Source organism: Taudactylus pleione, unplaced genomic scaffold, assembly GCF_031769625.1.
Source record: "Taudactylus pleione unplaced genomic scaffold, aTauple2 ptg000138l, whole genome shotgun sequence".
NCBI classification, from domain to species: domain Eukaryota; kingdom Metazoa; phylum Chordata; class Amphibia; order Anura; family Myobatrachidae; genus Taudactylus; species Taudactylus pleione.
Window position 1 is genome coordinate 12,860,332 of NW_028284540.1, and position 17,891 is coordinate 12,878,222.

The following is a 17,891-nucleotide window of genomic DNA, read 5'->3' on the forward strand; positions in this document are numbered from 1 at the left end:
ATCGCATCTAACACAAAACAAAAAATTATCTGATTTAGCAATTTTAGTTTAAAACAAATTTAAAAAATAAATAAATTAATATACAGTATATATATATATATATATATATATATATATATATATATATCTATATATATATACACACACACACACAACACGTGAGAAACGGTGGCACTCAAGGATAAAATAAGAGACGACAACCAAAGGAGTTCAGTCAATATATATCCAGCTTTAGGAACCGTCTACAAATGGGAACTTTTATAAACCACGTGTGATGTCATGAACATTAACCTCTGACCTGCAGTGGCCACAAATCATATGATTTGATCCTCCATGTCTGAAAGTCCCTAATTTAAGATATACCCTGAATAGGACGCTCACTGAAAGAAGCTATTGAACATGCAATGAGTCATTAAGTTGGACCCAGCAATGACTGTCATTTTCATGTCATCGCTTGGGTGCTACCTCTATATTTCACTACACAAGGATTAGCTGCGCAGGTCTCACCATGCTTATAATACATTTTTTTGGCATGTTAACCCAGTCACTCTTAAAACGTGGAACTGCAACTTTTCAAGGTAGTTTCCAGGGAAGAAAACCTGATCAAATTATAGAAGACACATCAAAAATAGAAAAAATGCATGATTAAATGGGCATTATTATGAGATATGTTAGGCCTCATAAGATTAAGGGTAAAGACAGTTAGGAAGCCTGTGATGGCAGAAATGGTAGTTTTATGACTGCAAAAAATATGGACGTAAAGTGTATTTCATTATGATCTATCTGCTGAATATGTGTGCTGGTTTGAGAAGTATTAATGTGCAATGGGTCTCTATGAACAAGTGTGAAATATTGGAAATGGAAGAGACTTTTCCAAATTTATTCTGGTTTATTGACACTTTAAGAGCAATTTTATATCGTTCTTATTTATCCTTACAACCTTGCCACTTTTGTAACAAAATACTGCTTATTCTGGCCTCATTTATGTTATAAATATTGTTATGGATTGTGTTTCTTCTACATGTTACTGTTGTACATATTAACATGTTTATTACATTTCTATTTCTGTGCCTATAAAGTGTATTTTCATTATCTGGTGTATCTGCTGCTCAAAAGGTGATCTCAAGTATAAGTATAGGAAGACTCCTGATATCTGGCACCTCCAGAGCAATTCTGGTTTGTTGAGAAAAAAGCTCTGTCACTGCCTTTCTAAAACGGGAATCCCCCTTAAGTGCACATTCACAAGCATATTTATATATGTTGTCCCGCAACACGAGGTGTGCCTAAATGGCATTTAGCTAGGAACATCCCAATCAGCTCCTCCCATCTAATAGCTACTTTCATCCATTACTCGGTCCCATTTATAATCCCATCCCATATATCAGATCCCTAAATTAGGCCCTGCCATATAACAGCCCCTCTCCTTTTTCAAACCCTCCCATCAAAAATGCAAACATTTGGTCCTTCCCCATATACATCAACATGGGGAACAGTTCTATAGGTTACTGTTACACCAAATTAATCTTATGGTGTTACAAAATTACATGTATCAGTATCCAAACCTAGAAATATAGAATTTGATGGCAGATAAGAACCACTTGGCCCATCTAGTGTGCCCTTTTTTAACCTTTTGGTAACCTCAGTTCTTTGTAAGGATAACCTTATGCTATATAATATAACATATATATATATATTTTTTTTTAAATGTATCATTACTGAAGAGGTCATCACTATTGGGTTTAATAATATATAGACTATAATGTGTCTTTACATAGAAACTTTTATACAGAGTGCGAAAATCTGTTAGAAAGTTATTTACGCATGGCATAAAACCCAAAGAGAAAGGAGGATAAATAAAATAACGGGTTAAATATATGGAACAGAGAGTGTAGAGAACCACTGAGGAATCCATATTAAACACAACAGCTGCACAATCCGGCTCTCAGCTTGTTAATGTCGAGCCTGCACAAGATACCCCATAAAATCATTGCTATTCATGGCCTCTAATAGCCATTAAAATTCAATCAATTCAGCTTAACACAAGTGTACTCCAGGCATCCTACAGCCCCCTCTAGATGTTTCTCCAGGCCTCCGTTTGTGGATTAGACAATGAGATAAGTCAAAGAGTCACCACAGAGAACAGCTACAGAGAGGATGCTGCCTTGGAATCTAGGACTGGCACTTGTCTTGAGGGCACTCAACCTCTCCTGTACTCAGAATAACAACTTCTACTTTACACTCCAAGGCCAGCAAGTGGGTAGTAAGGAAAGGGTTAAACAGCCTTTATTTCCCCATAAAGATGAAATGACTATCTATAATGCAGATAGCAGTACACAAAACACATATATATTCCTCATTAATTCAGGTAACATTAGACATGCAAAAATCCATTCAAACTTGAGTCACTTATGGGACTAATTAAATGATAATTATCAAGGTTTAGCCAAAATATAGACATATTTAAAGGGACTCAAACTGCAAATAGACCATAAACCAAAATACAAACGTACATTACAGTAATGTGATTACAGTGTATCTACAGTGTCAGCTACACACCGGCTGATGAAGAGTTGTAGACATGTTGGCCGCATTGCGTGCTAGGAAATAAACGCAGATCTCTGCCTTTATCCAGAGTTGGCACCATCTACTGCCCCTGTTCATCCACTATCAGCATGCATCTACACCAGCCCTATCCTTGGTGCAAGAGATCCAATATAAAACTAGACAGATTTCTGTGTGCGCTCAACTCCGAATAGGAATTCCGCCTACATGCCCACAACACACCCGCAGACCACCTAGCCTAAGTGCAAGCACTAAGTTATTGGTCAGTTACACCACTCAGCCACAAGTGGAGATGCCACAAGTGGAGATGCCGCTGGGATACGTATGACTCTGACTCGCCTTTAGGGTGCTCAAAACTTGCAGATGTTCGGCTCGGACACATAGGCGATACGAAGAATCCCAAGATCCGTCCAAAAAATGGACTTGCATGCTCTCTGAACCAGCCCCACAATGGTCAATTTAAATCATTTAGAACTATTCACCTCACTGATGTTACTTGCTCCTAGAGAACTGATAACCTCAGAAGTAACTTCTGTCTCAGTTATATCAAATTGATTTAATTGGCTGAATATTGACAGCACCTGTAAAATTGCTGTTTCCACTGTGTGTAGGCTATAGGTGCATTAAATAATTTTAAGGCCATTTTTCTACTATACTCAGATTATTAAATGCAGATAACTGTGAAATTTAAATTAAATTAAAATATATTGTGGTACATAAAATAGAAACAGAAATTTGATTAACATAATATATACCATAAAACAGATACCACTTATTATGCAGATAAATGGGCCACAATGTGGGTTCAGATTGACTAGAGATGCTTCACAAGTCAACACACTGCGACATATAGGAAGGAGCCAAGGATCAGAACTCCACCCTTTAGACTCAGCTTAATCCCACTCCAAAATGTTATCCTCCAGCCCAGCGCTCACATCAGTCTCTGTTTCAACTGCAAAACCTCAAAAATCTGTTAATGAAAATTAGCTCATGGAAAGATGTGGGGTGCGGAGGATTTACGAGAAGTGCTTGCATCTTGGCATTCATTGTGCTGACCTGATGCAAACTGGGATCACCTGGGACTCAACGGCGGCTGAATCCCCAGATGTGTAGTACCCACTGTACATAGTACAGAGAAAGGCAGAATAAGATGTTACAGCTACAAAGCAGGCAAATACTTCTTTCTGGAAGTCTGTGGAGTGCACAGAGGACCCTGCTCCCAGGGTCGGACTAACCCACAGGGGTACAGGGGAAATCCCCGGTGGGCCCCACTGCCTGGAATCCCATCCCCTTTTCTTGGTTACCTGGTGAAGCAGGACCATTGATGAACATGGGTGCATGGTTTGTTCTATGGAAACTACACCAAGATTTGCCCTTCTGCCAATCAAAGTTAGTGGTTAGGTTATCAGATCTGAAGTCTTTTTGTGTGACAATAACATTTTAATTACAGCATATTGCAAACTATGAATGTAGTTGTAAACAATTATCTGATAACTTAGATAATAGAACCTTTTAGTTGTACAGTTGCAGGTATTTGACCTTTACTACTAATGCAGGTTTCATTGAGGTCATGGGCTGGTGCACACGGGGTCCTCTATCACATGTGCAATGCAATAATTTGGTATATGTAGACAGGATCACCATAAGGTGCTTTATTGTTATACATATGTTACATTATACTGCTATCCTAGGAGTCGGGCTAAAGTGCATTGCTGTTATTAATCTGGTACATTATACTTCATGCACTATCTGTGTAAACAATATATTAAGGGGCCCAGTCCATGGACTGTCACACCCATTTAGCATGGGCCCCTATCTATGCAATCCCCTGGTGGGCCCTTCATGCCCCAGTCTGACACTGCCTGCTCCACAATTTTGCCAAATTAAAGAAAACAAATTCCCTGCTCAAAAAAAAAGTTTGTTGCTAACTCAGATTGTTGAGAGGTTAGTGGAAAGTCCCAAAGATGCCTTGGTAAAATAATTTTGATAAACCACAGTGATACAAGATTTTCTTTAATGTTGCAATAAGTAGCAATAAAAGTCATTCTTATCACCAGATTTTGTTAAAAAGGCTCCTATAGCATAGTACAACCATAACCACATCCACAATAAAGAGCAAACAAAAGTGCACCGTCTAATGAGCTAATATTTGTTTGCAACTTTCTGTACAACGTGAGCTTGGGTTGAAATTGCTTTAATAGATAAAAATCAGGCACCCCGTTCCCAAAAGTCTAGGGGCTGGGAACGTGGAATAATGTGAATAGAACATAATTTCTATACAGCCCCTCGGTCCATTCTGTGTAACCGCTGGAACTCTGCACTGAGCACAATAGAAGTGTCATTCGCCCTTTCTCCTCATGCTAATCTCCCAGAGTAGACAGTAACACTATATTGTGCTGGAAAAAGACTCAGCAATGTACTAGCCACAAAGGGGTTAAAATCTCCCAATTTAAGTAATTATTCCTCCCCCATCCCGATTATGACACTAGACCTTAAAAACTGGCATCAATATATTATTCTTTGAGAGATTACTGTAAAAGACTGAGAGGGCTATTTACTAAGCAGTGTTAGGAGATAAAATGAAATGAGATAAGGGACCAGCCAATCAACCCCTAACTGCCATGTCACAGGCTGTGTTTGAAAAATGACAGTTGGGAGCTGATTGGCTGGTACCTTATCTCATTTCACTTTGTCTCCTAACACTGCTTAGTAAATTTATTACTGGTACATTCAGAACTTTTAGTCACTGTGCCCTACCTGGTGGTTGCATATCTTCTTACCATTGTTCTATAGGTGAACAAATCGATCAAAGGGCGGTGTGACCAAGGTATTGCAAATGTAGGTTTTGGAGCAACAAGACCAAGGAGATGTTCAGGGTACCGCCCACAGCACTGTCCAGTAAGGAATTACCCTTCTCCTGAGTGTTGATGGCAGACAGATAGTGTTATCCATCTAGTCAGCCTATGCCATTTATGTACACTTTATTGTAATGAGAGAGTTGAGTTTATCTTATGTATGTTCCTTAATGTTGGCAAGTTATAAAAACAGGATAGTAATATTTCAAACTACATCTGCTGGCAGCTTGTTCCATGCATGTTTTATTTACTCATTGTTCAGTAAAAATAAAGTTTTAAAATCATACAAAGCTTCTTCTTCCACTTTCCCAGTTAACAAAAAATCACCATTGTGGAATTTTTACAACCTATTCTTCATAATACTTGGCCCCAGATCCTTAAAGAAACATGTCATTCCCCCAGCTGCTGTGATACTACTGGAAAACACTGTGTTGCCTGAAGATCCATAGGGCTTCTACATCTGTCTGTGGTGCATAGCCAAGCAGTGTATTCAATGGACTTTACAGATATGTCCACATACATCTTACCTCCTTGCACTATAAGTTGCGTTAAACATAATGTGTGAGCGGCGTGTGACTTGGTAGCGCCGAGTGTCTTTTCGTGATACTTTTTACCTTCAAATGCGTCTTATTCGCAAAGCAATGTGAATAGTATGCACAAGCAGCAGCTTCTGCTGATTAAAATGATATGCAGCATGCCTATATTCTGTGTGCGACTGCTGGTGTATCTGCATGAGAAATGCTACGTTACAGTGTCACAGCTACTGACACTGTAACGTAGCTTTTCTCATGCAGATACACCCGCAGTCGCACACAGAATATAGGCATGCTGCATATCATTTTAATCAGCAGAAGCTGCTTCTGCGTCCTATTCGCATCACTTGGTAAATAAGACGCATTTGAAGGTGAAAAGTCACACACAAATTAGACGTAAGATGCATGTGGACACATCTGTATATCTGCTTATGATGAACAGCCCTGCAGCATACATGCCTACTCTCCCGGGAGTCGTGGAGGCTCCCGATTTTTCGGGTAACCGACCGCAACCCCGAAAGAGTAGGCATATCTCCCGCATCATGCCCACTTCCTAGTGAAGTGGGCAGGATGGGGGAGATTTTAGGCCAAATTTGCAGGTCCGTGTGCAGGGGGCGGGGCTAAACAATGTGAATCACATCATTTAGCCCCGCCCCCTCCTCGCGGACCCGTGAATCATGGGCTTTCCAGCAAAGGGGGTGGGGCCTAATGGCAGCTGAAGCCTGCCCGCCCCCCAAAACTGAGATGACTGGGCTGCTCCCAGGATAGAAGTAAGAAAAGTCGGTAAGTATGCCCTGCAGTATGTTCAGTAGATAATGCGCAGCCCTGTAATATGTTCACTCGATTTTATATCTGCTCATAATGCGCAGCCCTGTAATATGTTCACTCGATTTTATATCTGCTCATAATGTGCAGCCCTGTAATATGTTCACTCGATTTTATATCTGCCTATGATGAACAGTCCTGCAGTGTGCTCAGTGTGTTCAGTATGTTCATATCTGCTCATGATGCTGTGTGTTCACTGGATTTTATATCTGCTCATAATGCATAGCCCTGCAGTGTGCTTAACGGATTCTGCTCATGATGCTTAGCCCTACAGTGCATTCAGCGGATTTTATATGTGCTCATGCAGTGTATTTAATGTATTGTATATCTGTTCATAATCCATAGCCCTGCAGTGTATTCAGGGGATTGTAGGTTTGCTCATGATGCATAGTCCTGCAATATTTTTTGCGTATTGTATATCTGTTCATGATGCATAGTCCTGTAGTGCGTTCAGTGAATATTACAACTGCCCATGGTGCCTAGCACTGCAGCATGTTCTGCGGATATTACACCCATTTGTCATGCGTAGCCCTGGAGTGTGTTCAGCGGATATTACATATGCCTGCAGTATGTTTAGTGGATTATGTATACAGCTTGCACATTTGTTAATATAGTAACCAATAGATCAATATCAAGATTTTACCAATACTCTAGAAATTTTTTTTAACAAACAACAAAAATGCTACAAGCAATGTTCATGCACGATCGGGCATTTTCTAATAATACAGGTAGTACTGATGAATTGTCTAAGAAATTTAGATGTGATCCACGTAGCACAGTGCAGGAAACACTTCCCAGCGAATTAAGCCTGCCTTAAAGTACGAAAAGGCATTCTTTTCCCTTTATTTATTAACTGCTATTTATATAGTGCACACAAATTACGCAGCACTTTACAGAGAACACTTAGGGGCCCATTTATCAAAGATCATTTGAGGTAAATTCCCCGAAAACACCTGTTTTCGGGGGTTTACCTCAAATACTTAGTATCCCCCGAATGTATGAAGGAGGGACCGCAGCAGGTATCTCCGATACCTGCTGCGATCCCTCCATTGCCGACAGCAGCTGCCTCCCCCATAGGTTTCTATGGGGGATGCGATGCTGCCAGACATATCGCGTCGACTGTGTTGCACAGCCGATGGGCAGATATATCTGCAGACATATCTGTCAATCGGCAAGTGTGTACAGACGATCACACATGCAGCGGCAGCTGCGTGGAAGGGGCAGACTCGCCCCCACCCCGCGGCCAGCAGGACCCACGACTGCCTGGAAGATGATGGTCGTTCAGTGCATATGAACAACCATCATCTACAGATATATCTGCAGATCGCTCGATCTGCAGATATATCTACAAGGTGTGTACCCACCTTTAGTTCTCAAGTTATGCGGATATGACCATACTATACTATATGTAATAGCAATTACGCACGCAGTTCAAATGCGATAGTATGCTAAACCATTGCGATCGCAATGACGCAGCTGCACTACATAAGGACGTCCACTTTACTTAGCATACATCCGTAATGTTTAGCAGGACTGCGAAACCATCGGTACAATCGAGTACCATCGCAGCCTCACGCCCACTTACACAAGCCCTGACCTTACTCAGAAATTGCTAAGTTCCAGGCACGCTATCAGGCCTCAGGCTGCATAGGGCAATGCAGTGGATAATTTATGCACACCCCTCCAACACCGTCGAAACGCACTTGCACTGCTGCATTCGCATGACCACCCACCATTACCACCCACAAACGGCACTTCCTGTCAATCACTCTGCAATGGGTCTGCGTAGTCACTGCGATCGCAGTCCTGATCACAGTGGCTAGCTTGCGCACGCACACTACGGTGCATACGCATGCACAGTACATAACAACCGGCGGATTGCATACGTATTAGCAACTGCATTCCTTGCTGAATCAGGCCCTCAGTCCATATTTGCATGCCCTTCATTTCCACCGCTCCAAACGTAAAGAGACGCAAGTACCAAATCTACATCAGGTCTTAGCTATATGTCTTTTTTGTGGGAATTGCGCAGTACAAATTTTACATATTTTACATTAAGCAGATGGGAATATGCACAGCTCAGCATGAACCCCACTGTCACAGTATTGAGCAGCAATGGTAGAACTTAGAGCTTTCACTACAGGTTCTGCAGCAGCTGAGTGAGAGGGCTTGTGTATTTTGTGTGTGTAGAGACTAATAAATGAGGTCAGTATGCCAGTGTGGAGTGTGCAATTTATTAATGATCACAAACCAAAAATCCAGTTGATCTGTAAAATCTTTCTGTGAGTTCTGTTAAACAAACACCAGAGAGCGGTGAGCAACTAATCAATCCACCCCGTTGCTTTCACTGCTGTATATTTTGGATTACGCCCCTTATTTACTTTATTTTTTGGCACAAACCACTCGCAGCCAGTACAATATTTGTTTAAATACTCTTTCATGCAGTGTGCTAAAAAATATTTTTTTTCCTCCAGAATTCTTGCACAATGAAAGAGTCAGTTTATAACTAGCACCATGATCACACCCTACACTACACTAGAGGAAAAAGCTTCATCACAGCCAGAGTTGTGGAGTAACCAGCCATAAGCTCTCCTAGAGGAACATCACAAAAACCTGTACCTTCTGTAGACAACTCCAGACCCCTTATTTACAATAAAATATAAATATACCAATTAGTAAAGAACAATAAAATATTTCTGTAAGTTATTTTAGCTTGTCATCCTTGGCAAAACTCTCAGTTGTGTCTCACAACCTACATCCACAAATCTGCACAAATAAACCGGATCTAGTAGTATACCTGCTAAAACCTGCACAATCTGCTGCATCATCCAGGCTGTGTACCTATAAAGATGAGTAAGGTTCTGGATAGTTGGAACCTTTAATGATCTACTATGAAAGTGCCTCAGAGGTGATGTCATGAGGACCTCACAAGTCTATTCATATTTCAGAAGACCTCAGGGAAAATCTGAGGCTTCCAAATTAGCATCCAGAAATGCAAGTACACAAAAAGTCATTTGAATTCTCAAAAAATGCCATTAAAAAAACGTTCTTCACTACACAGTAAAAAAAGGATCTTACTATAAAGTGATGATTTCTGTTTATCCTATAGTAATCAATATAAAGTTAATAACAAAGTATGTAAACATTACAGGGACACATTCTAGCAGAGATCATACATTAGTGTCCATTATTAACTAAATATATATTTCTGCAGCAGATAAGCTGCAAATATACATGTGTACATAATAAGTAATAGGGAACATTTACCACAGACACAGATTGACCTTCATAAAGACGTGCGCCCTGTAGAGGGCTAGACGAATGGCGACTTGTTATTACCATACAAGACTGGAGGGACAAATGTCTATGGCAGCTCAGAAATAGGTTTGTTATTTTTAAATATAAATATAAATGTATATCAAACCTTTGAAAGATAAAGTGAAGTTGCCCATAGCAACCAATCAGCATCCTTTTATAGACTATGCTAGATAAATGATAGCTAGAAGCTGATTGGTTGCTGTGTTCAAGTCTCCTCTTTTTTTCTTCAGAAAGTTTGATACATCTCCCTCTATGAGTCATATAATTTACTGCGGCTAATTGGATATGTGTTTAAAGTGTCCCGTCCCAATTTCCTTTTTACCCCTTAGCCAACAGCAGGAAAAGTCCCCGTCCCTCCTACAGTCTTCCTTCCATTATCCATAATGCTTCTGTATTCACTGCTATTAGCAGCAATGTGGCGGCTCATAACCAGCACGTAGCAACAGACCAAGAACACAACTGGTAATAACTTCAATGATGTTGTTACCAGTATGGACACATAGTACTTTCTCATCATGCTATTAAAACACTCATTACCACTGTACAATAGAAGCTTAACGAAACCAGACCCTGTTCCTAAACATAAAAAACCCGCTGAGCGGAACAGAATTCTTTATGACACACGTCTACGGATTTTCCTGGCAGACCCACATCCCTCTAATGCTGGTAGCATCCTATACAAAAGACACAACAGATTCATTAGGCATTCAAGTGTTTTACAACTATAAACTGTTACAGATAAATTCTTGTCTGTTTTAGCACAAAGTAATTTGTGCACATTTTATTTGACGTTTATAGACACCTACGTGGTTTTATGTTGGCATAAAATCTTCATTTAATCTTTCTTTTTGGAAACATGCAACTAAATACCAACAAAAACAAACAAACAGAACAGAAAAAAAGAAGACACCAACTTAATCCATCAGACATCAACAACGTGTGAATGAGATAAATAGTAATACATTACAGGTTGAGTCTCCCATATCCAAATATTCCGAAATACGGAATATTCCGAAATACGGAATTTTTTTGGCATGACTGAGATACTTAAACCTTTGATTTTTGATGGTTCAATGTACACAAACTTTGTCTAAGGCACAAATTATTAAATATAATGTATAAAATGACCTACAGGCTGTGGGTATAAGGAGTATATGAAACATAAATGAATTTCATGTATGTACATCAACTTTGTTTGAGACACAAAATTATTGAAAATATTGTATAAAATGACCCGCAGGCTGTGTGTATAAGGTGTATTTAATACATAAATGCATTCTGTGTTTATATTTGGGCCCTATTCCCAAGATATCTTATTATGGTATGTAATTATTCCAAAATACGGAATATTCCATTATCCAAAATACCCCTGGTCCCAAGCATTTTAGATATGGGATACTCAACCTGTATGACTTACAAATGATTCCAGATGTTTTTAGACAGATGTAACATTAGGGCCGGGGCAGCACTTGTCACAAGTTAGCTGCACAATTGTGTCTGACTGTTCAATTGGGGGAGTTGTGCGAATGCCAGTTTTCAGACAGATCTTTTATACCACAGACAGGGCTGGTGCCAGCGCACACTGATGATGATCACATGTATAATACCAAGAGTACAGATAGGGGAAGCCAGGTTGCAGACACGCATACAACTCTGCATACGGGTGAAACTACGCTTTTAGTTTTGTTCACAAAGTGCAGAAGTAACTACAGCTGACATACATTCTACTCTACATCAGCCCCATGACCTGTAATCAATGAATCCACGTGGGTTCATAAAGCACTAACATCTTAGCTAGCCCTGTACATTGAGGGGATCATAATACAAACTAATTACATACAAAGGGCCTGATTCAGCAGTGTTCGCAAATGCAACTACGTACGCAGACATTCAGCAGCGTTCGTACTACAGTACATACGCAGATCGATTGATTGTTAGCCATTACACATGAATATAAGCCGCACTGTGTGTGTGCTGCGGTCGCACTGCGATTATGCACGCACAGTGGAATCCATCGCAGAGTGAGTGACAGGGGGTTGGTGACGGGGGAGTGGTAGGAACAACACAGGCGTGTATATCCGTCTGAACGCCGTTGCTTGGGCGTGCATAAATTAGCCACTGCGATTGCATATGCAGCTTGTAAGCCCACTGTGTGCATAGTGTCTGCGACAGGTCAGACCTGGTGTAAATGCTGCGTGAGTCGTCGATGTGCGTCGATGGTACAGATGTTTACACAGGAGAGCGACAGTGGCCGGATGTAAGAAAGCAGCAGTGGGCGTCTTTATGTCGGTGGTGCTTTTGCAAGCATTACCATATTTTCGCAGCTGCATTCCATGCGAATTCGCAGCTGCGATCGCAGTAGCAAACACTGCTGAATCAGGCCCAATGATTGTAAAGGAACAGAAGGTAAAGATGACCCTGCCCACAAGTGCTTACAATCTGAAGCTACCTGCACACTATACAATTATTGGGTCGATTTGCGAATGATCGCCCTGGTTCATTGTATAGTGTGTATGAACGATCGTTTCAGCGTTTCACCGACAAAACAGTTAAAAAACATCCACAAATGTATTCCATCAATTATTTGATCTGTTGGTCAAGAATGAAAATCTCTGGCTCAATTTCCTGATACTGAGCAGTGTGTGCACATTCTCAATAACCTGCCCATATTTCCTATGTTCTCCTTTCACTATGTCATCCTCCTTGTGGGTGGACATATGCAAAATCAGTGTGGTGTGGTAACAAATCGCTAGCTTCTAAGGAAAAATTGTAAAATGTATAGCACAGATATTGGGGCTTTCAAATTTCCAAAAAATCGTCCAGTTCCTCGTCCCGGTCAAAAACATTTGAGTGTGTAGCTAGCTTAAGAGATGGGGGATACACAAAAAGATTTTATAATTAGTCTCAGGTGACCAACCACACAGAATGGAGACAAAAGACTGATAGCCAGGAACCAACCATACAGCTGATGGATATGCTGTGGATATGGCTTAGAGTTAAGGGGCCCATACATCAATTGCCTGATTCCCCAATCTGAATGCACAATCTTTGATTTGCCGATGATCGGCAACATTCAACATATTGGAAAGCCTCGATTCACCAATTCTGATCACTTTTGGGTTGGAATCAATGGATCAAGGATTTCAAACTTGTTGGATTTTGCTGACTTTTTTACAAAATCGTTGGCGAAAGTGCAGAATTGTGCCTATGGATTGGTGATATATGGGCCCCTTTACACAGGTAATTTTGACCCATGACTGATAACATTCATCCACAAACCATATAGCGTGCTGCCTTGCATCAGCCATAGGACAGAGGAACACATGTAGCTGGCTCCTACGGAGTTGTAGCAACAGAGTCCAAATCGTCCCTGTCGCCTTAATTTCTCCAGGTTAGGCAGCCAAGTCAATGGATATGGGTAACAATGCTCTGGAACCATTTAACTGCCTCATGTTTTCTTGAACTGGGACTCCACAATTTTCCACTATTTTGGAACTTCAGGGAAGAACTTTGTTCTGCAAAGACTGGGACTATTCCCTGGAAACCTGTAATAGGATTGGCGTCCAGATACCCTTCTGCTCCAGACGCATCATAGATCAGGTTGCAGCATTGGAGATTTTTAGCATTCCACAGCAAAACCATTACTTAAAAGATCACTCCCGGTCCCAAAATATCAGCACATTATCACTTTGAACATGGATTACGATCTGCTGTTGAAAATTAAAGGTATGCAGCCCTCAACGCCCAAATACAACCATGTCCATGAGAACATTGTTTTATTTTATTTACATATCTCTTACTTATCACAGTAGAAACACGTTTTTTTCACAGTAAACTTATACCAGCATTTATGGATAGAGGAGCTGGTCAATCACCAGGCACAAGGTCAATAACACCTTTCACTACAAATAACAGATAATTGTTCTCGGGCCATTTGCGCATTCCATTATGACATTCAGATTAATTTAGGGTCCAATATATACAGTGAAATATAATGAGCAAACATAGGTAGTTTATTTGTTAATATAATAAATACAATCTCCTGCAACTATATTTCTGAAAGCTCTGAATAAACTCTGTAACTTACGGAAACATTGTGCAGATGTCTATCTATTACTCGATTCGGAATGTATATTTTTTTGTAGAGTAGTTGTCAACCTGTCAGGTCAGTGAAAGTAGGTTGAAGCATAGTGTGCATGGTTACCAGCAAATTACACATTGAGAGGGGATTTGCATTAGATCACACTGACTGAAAGTTTTGTGGCTGAGGCTGGAATCAAAGCCACAAGTTTGTATATTCAAGACCAATACCTTAACCAGTATGTCGTGCTTATTACTCTCTAAACAATGTATATTTCACAGAAAGTGTCAACCTGTATCATAGGATGTCATAACAAGAGGATCCTTGGCTTGTGAAAATATCTGGATCAACTATCACTTTCACCAAGGGCACAATTTTTTTAATTTCTTATTAAGTTAAGTGGGGAAGGAGGTTTTAACCAGTATGCTTGTAAATAACCTGCCCAGCCAGTCCCCACTTTAATGTGGGTTATTTAGAACAGAACAGGTTGCATTTTTGGTCTACTTTTATGTGAAAAGTTTTAGTGATAATGTGGCAAATACTCAGATTGTTGGAGCACACAATTGGCTACAAGAAACCTCAGCTACATGAAACGCTTATATCATCATAATATTATTATGTAGACTTTAAAGATAAATCTATTTAAGACAAAATAAAGTACCAAAGGGCATATTTTATGAAGATAGAAAGGGAATATCAGCCTGGATCACCAAATCTCATCACCCGTATGGCCTTCAACGCACAAACCACATGAAGATCAGATGGACCAGTCACCACAAATTAACATTTGTCTAATCCAAATGTACATAAGGTGACTAGCATGTCCCTCTTACATATTTTACCACTGTCCAGCACTGTGGCGCCTTACTGATAAATAACAATAATAATAACAATAATAAAAAATGAATTGTATTATTTGTTTGAGAATTGTATTTACAGAAAAGAAAAAGGCAAAAATGTGACAACGGAAATGGAAAATAAATTTAAGAGACTGAAATGAAATTGGCAAAAATGTGTTTTCATTTTCACAACGTGTCACCTAGACCAGTCTTTATTTGGTGTCTTGGTGAGTCCCAGAGCAGTTTATGTGGGTTGCAGTTACCCTGCTGTGGTCCATTATAGAAGGGTCACTATACTGTTGTCCTGGTCAGTAGAAAGTGACAGAAGTTGTAAAAGTTAACAAGTCACCAATGACCCATCTACAGATCACAATCAGTACTGGTACATATATTTTAACACAGAGTCACACCAGCTGGGTCTCTATTGTACTTATATCATGGAATTTACAGCCTGTCCATCACTGCAATCTCCTGTCTTCAAATCAGCCTGGAAGACCTGGTCAACATGACAATACTTGCAAAAACCTCTTGCACGAAACAGCGTTATCCAATGATATTCGGCACTGAACTTTATTAACTACAAATATATATATATATATATATCTTACAGAGTTTAGACCCTACCACATTATCAAAATAGTTTTCAGAAATGGAGCAGCAACATCTATTTTATAGAAGGAATCACTGTATACTGATGAAAGAATGCTAAATAAAAGTTCTGAAACGTTGATCCATTACATGGGGGTCAAAATCTTAGCTTCTTTAAAGATGTCCGAGTGCCGCCTATATATATATAAAAATGTTAGCATAGCAAATTGTAAACTGATGTAACAACACAAACACAACTATTCCCCTGTATAACATGAAAAATTATATATTTAGTTTGACAGCAGCTTCTCAATCTCTGGTTTCCAGAGTCAAGGTTCAGAGTGACCTTTATTTTAGAATATTTAGAATATCAGCATATTATATGTGTTTTACAATTGTGTCTGTAATCTCTTGATGACTACGGGCTCCTGTGTACTCTGCAGCAATTGCATCCATCCTGTTTTTACTACTAGATTGTGCAGGATAAGTCTAAAACAAACTTTCCTTACAAGCTTCCAAGCCCTGCACACAACGTCCGTATAAACGATTGCTTTAATGCAAACAATAGACTGGTGTCATTTCCTTTATGTAGAATAACTGTCATATATTATTGTTGCAGAAAATGACTGGTTGCAGTTTGGAACATTTGTTGGGATCTTTTGGAGTAGCTGATAAATAGTTAATTTGTCTGCGGACTTCAGAGGCTGGGAAGTGATTTCCATACTCTGTATACCTCCTCACCCTGTATGACTCCCAGCTGCCTAACATGTGGCCTCCTCCTCACTCTGCTGTTATTTCATGTTTACAGCTGGAGAGCAATCTCCTCTTTTTAGATAACTGTTAAATGAACTTTTAGCACCTTCTCTGCCCAGGCTGGTGACCCTCATCTGGTACCAGGCACCGCTCAGCAGGGTCTAGGGTTGGGTGAAATGCTGGGAAGAGTTGTGGCAAATATAGTATTGGACTAAAAACATCAACCATCTCTAAAGTAGGCACAATGAGGTATTATCGAGAGAAAGCTGCATCCAACATTCCAGATCAAGTCGGGATTGTGTGAACTGTATCCAGCAGTCATCCTCTGGTTCTGTCATTTGTGCTGTAACCTGGCCCTGGCAGATACAGGGTCATGAAGGAAGTTTTCTCCTGCATGTATAATGGGGTTCACATGCCAGATTGTACTGGTGGCGGGTGGCAGCCTCAATCCCCCTGCCTGACATGCAATACAGATGCTAAGGGACACATGACAGCATAGAGATGCCAGCATGGTGCCACCTGCATTCATGCTAGAGTCATAAGGGCCAAGCGAAACTTTACAGCTCACCCTAATAGGCTTCCTGATGATGATTATTACTAGCAGTGATGTATATATGCAGACTCCTCAGCGTCCTAGAACCTGGGGCAGTAGCAGCAATAAAACAATACAGAGTATCAGACAAAGAGGTGAGGGGGACCCGCTCAATCTATAGGGACATAGAAATTGAACATGAGGGTAAGTGCGCACAATACAGGGGTTATGTTTGAACAGTAACTTGGAGTGGAGTAAACATTGAGCACTTACCTCTGGTACAAGTGGCTCTGGACAGATTCAAATTCAAATGAAAAAATTCTTCCACAGAGCCAATATCCAGCGGGCGTGTGATAAGTCCAGCTCAGGAGGAGAGGACTCTATAGTCACAGCTTTCCCCACCGACTAAACGGCCAAGTGTATCGAGGTCCCCGATCTACTATCCATCACCGGAGGCAAATCAGTCTTTGGTGGTGCAGGAGCGCACAGCCGGAATCACACAGCCGATGCCGGTACCTGGGGGAGCGGTGCCGGGATACCGGAGGGGAGCGCTCGGGTAGCGGTGCTGGAATACCAGTGGAGACGCAGCCCGAAGTCCTGGGGAAGTTGGATGCTGTAGAAAGTTTGGAGTCCTCCTCCTCCTCCCCTATGTCACACTCCCCTCTCGCTGCTGCTGGAGTCAGATGATCTGAGCCCATTACTTCAGTCCTGAATGATCTGTTTTCAATCTCCCCCTCCTCCCCCTCACTGCACCTCCCCCAGCCCTGGCTGCCTCCCCCCGGTGACTGCGACCATTTGCTGCTCCAGATGGGTAGTGGGGCTTATTAACAAGAGCTGACACTCACTGCGCAGACACTGAGGGGTTAACAGCTACTAACTAAGGATCCCGGATGAGGATAGAGTGGGATTCTGCAGAGTATGTTATTGCTGGGTCATTATTCATCTTTTCTCTCAGGATATAGGTTAGTGCAGAGGGGGTTAGAAGTGACTCAAATCAGCTTCCAG

The 17,891-nt window shown here is 40.8% G+C and overlaps 1 protein-coding gene across 1 annotated transcript in view; it reads right to left on the reverse strand.

Annotated features, from left to right (window-relative positions):
- The window catches only part of GLI2 (GLI family zinc finger 2), a 240,405-nt gene extending 222,864 nt beyond the window's left edge, over window positions 1-17,541 (reverse strand). The window contains exon 1 of the mRNA XM_088473666.1: window positions 17,160-17,541. The gene's annotated coding sequence lies outside the window, so the exon portion shown is untranslated. The remainder of the gene's footprint in view (window positions 1-17,159) is intronic.
- Window positions 17,542-17,891: the final 350 nt, after the last annotated feature.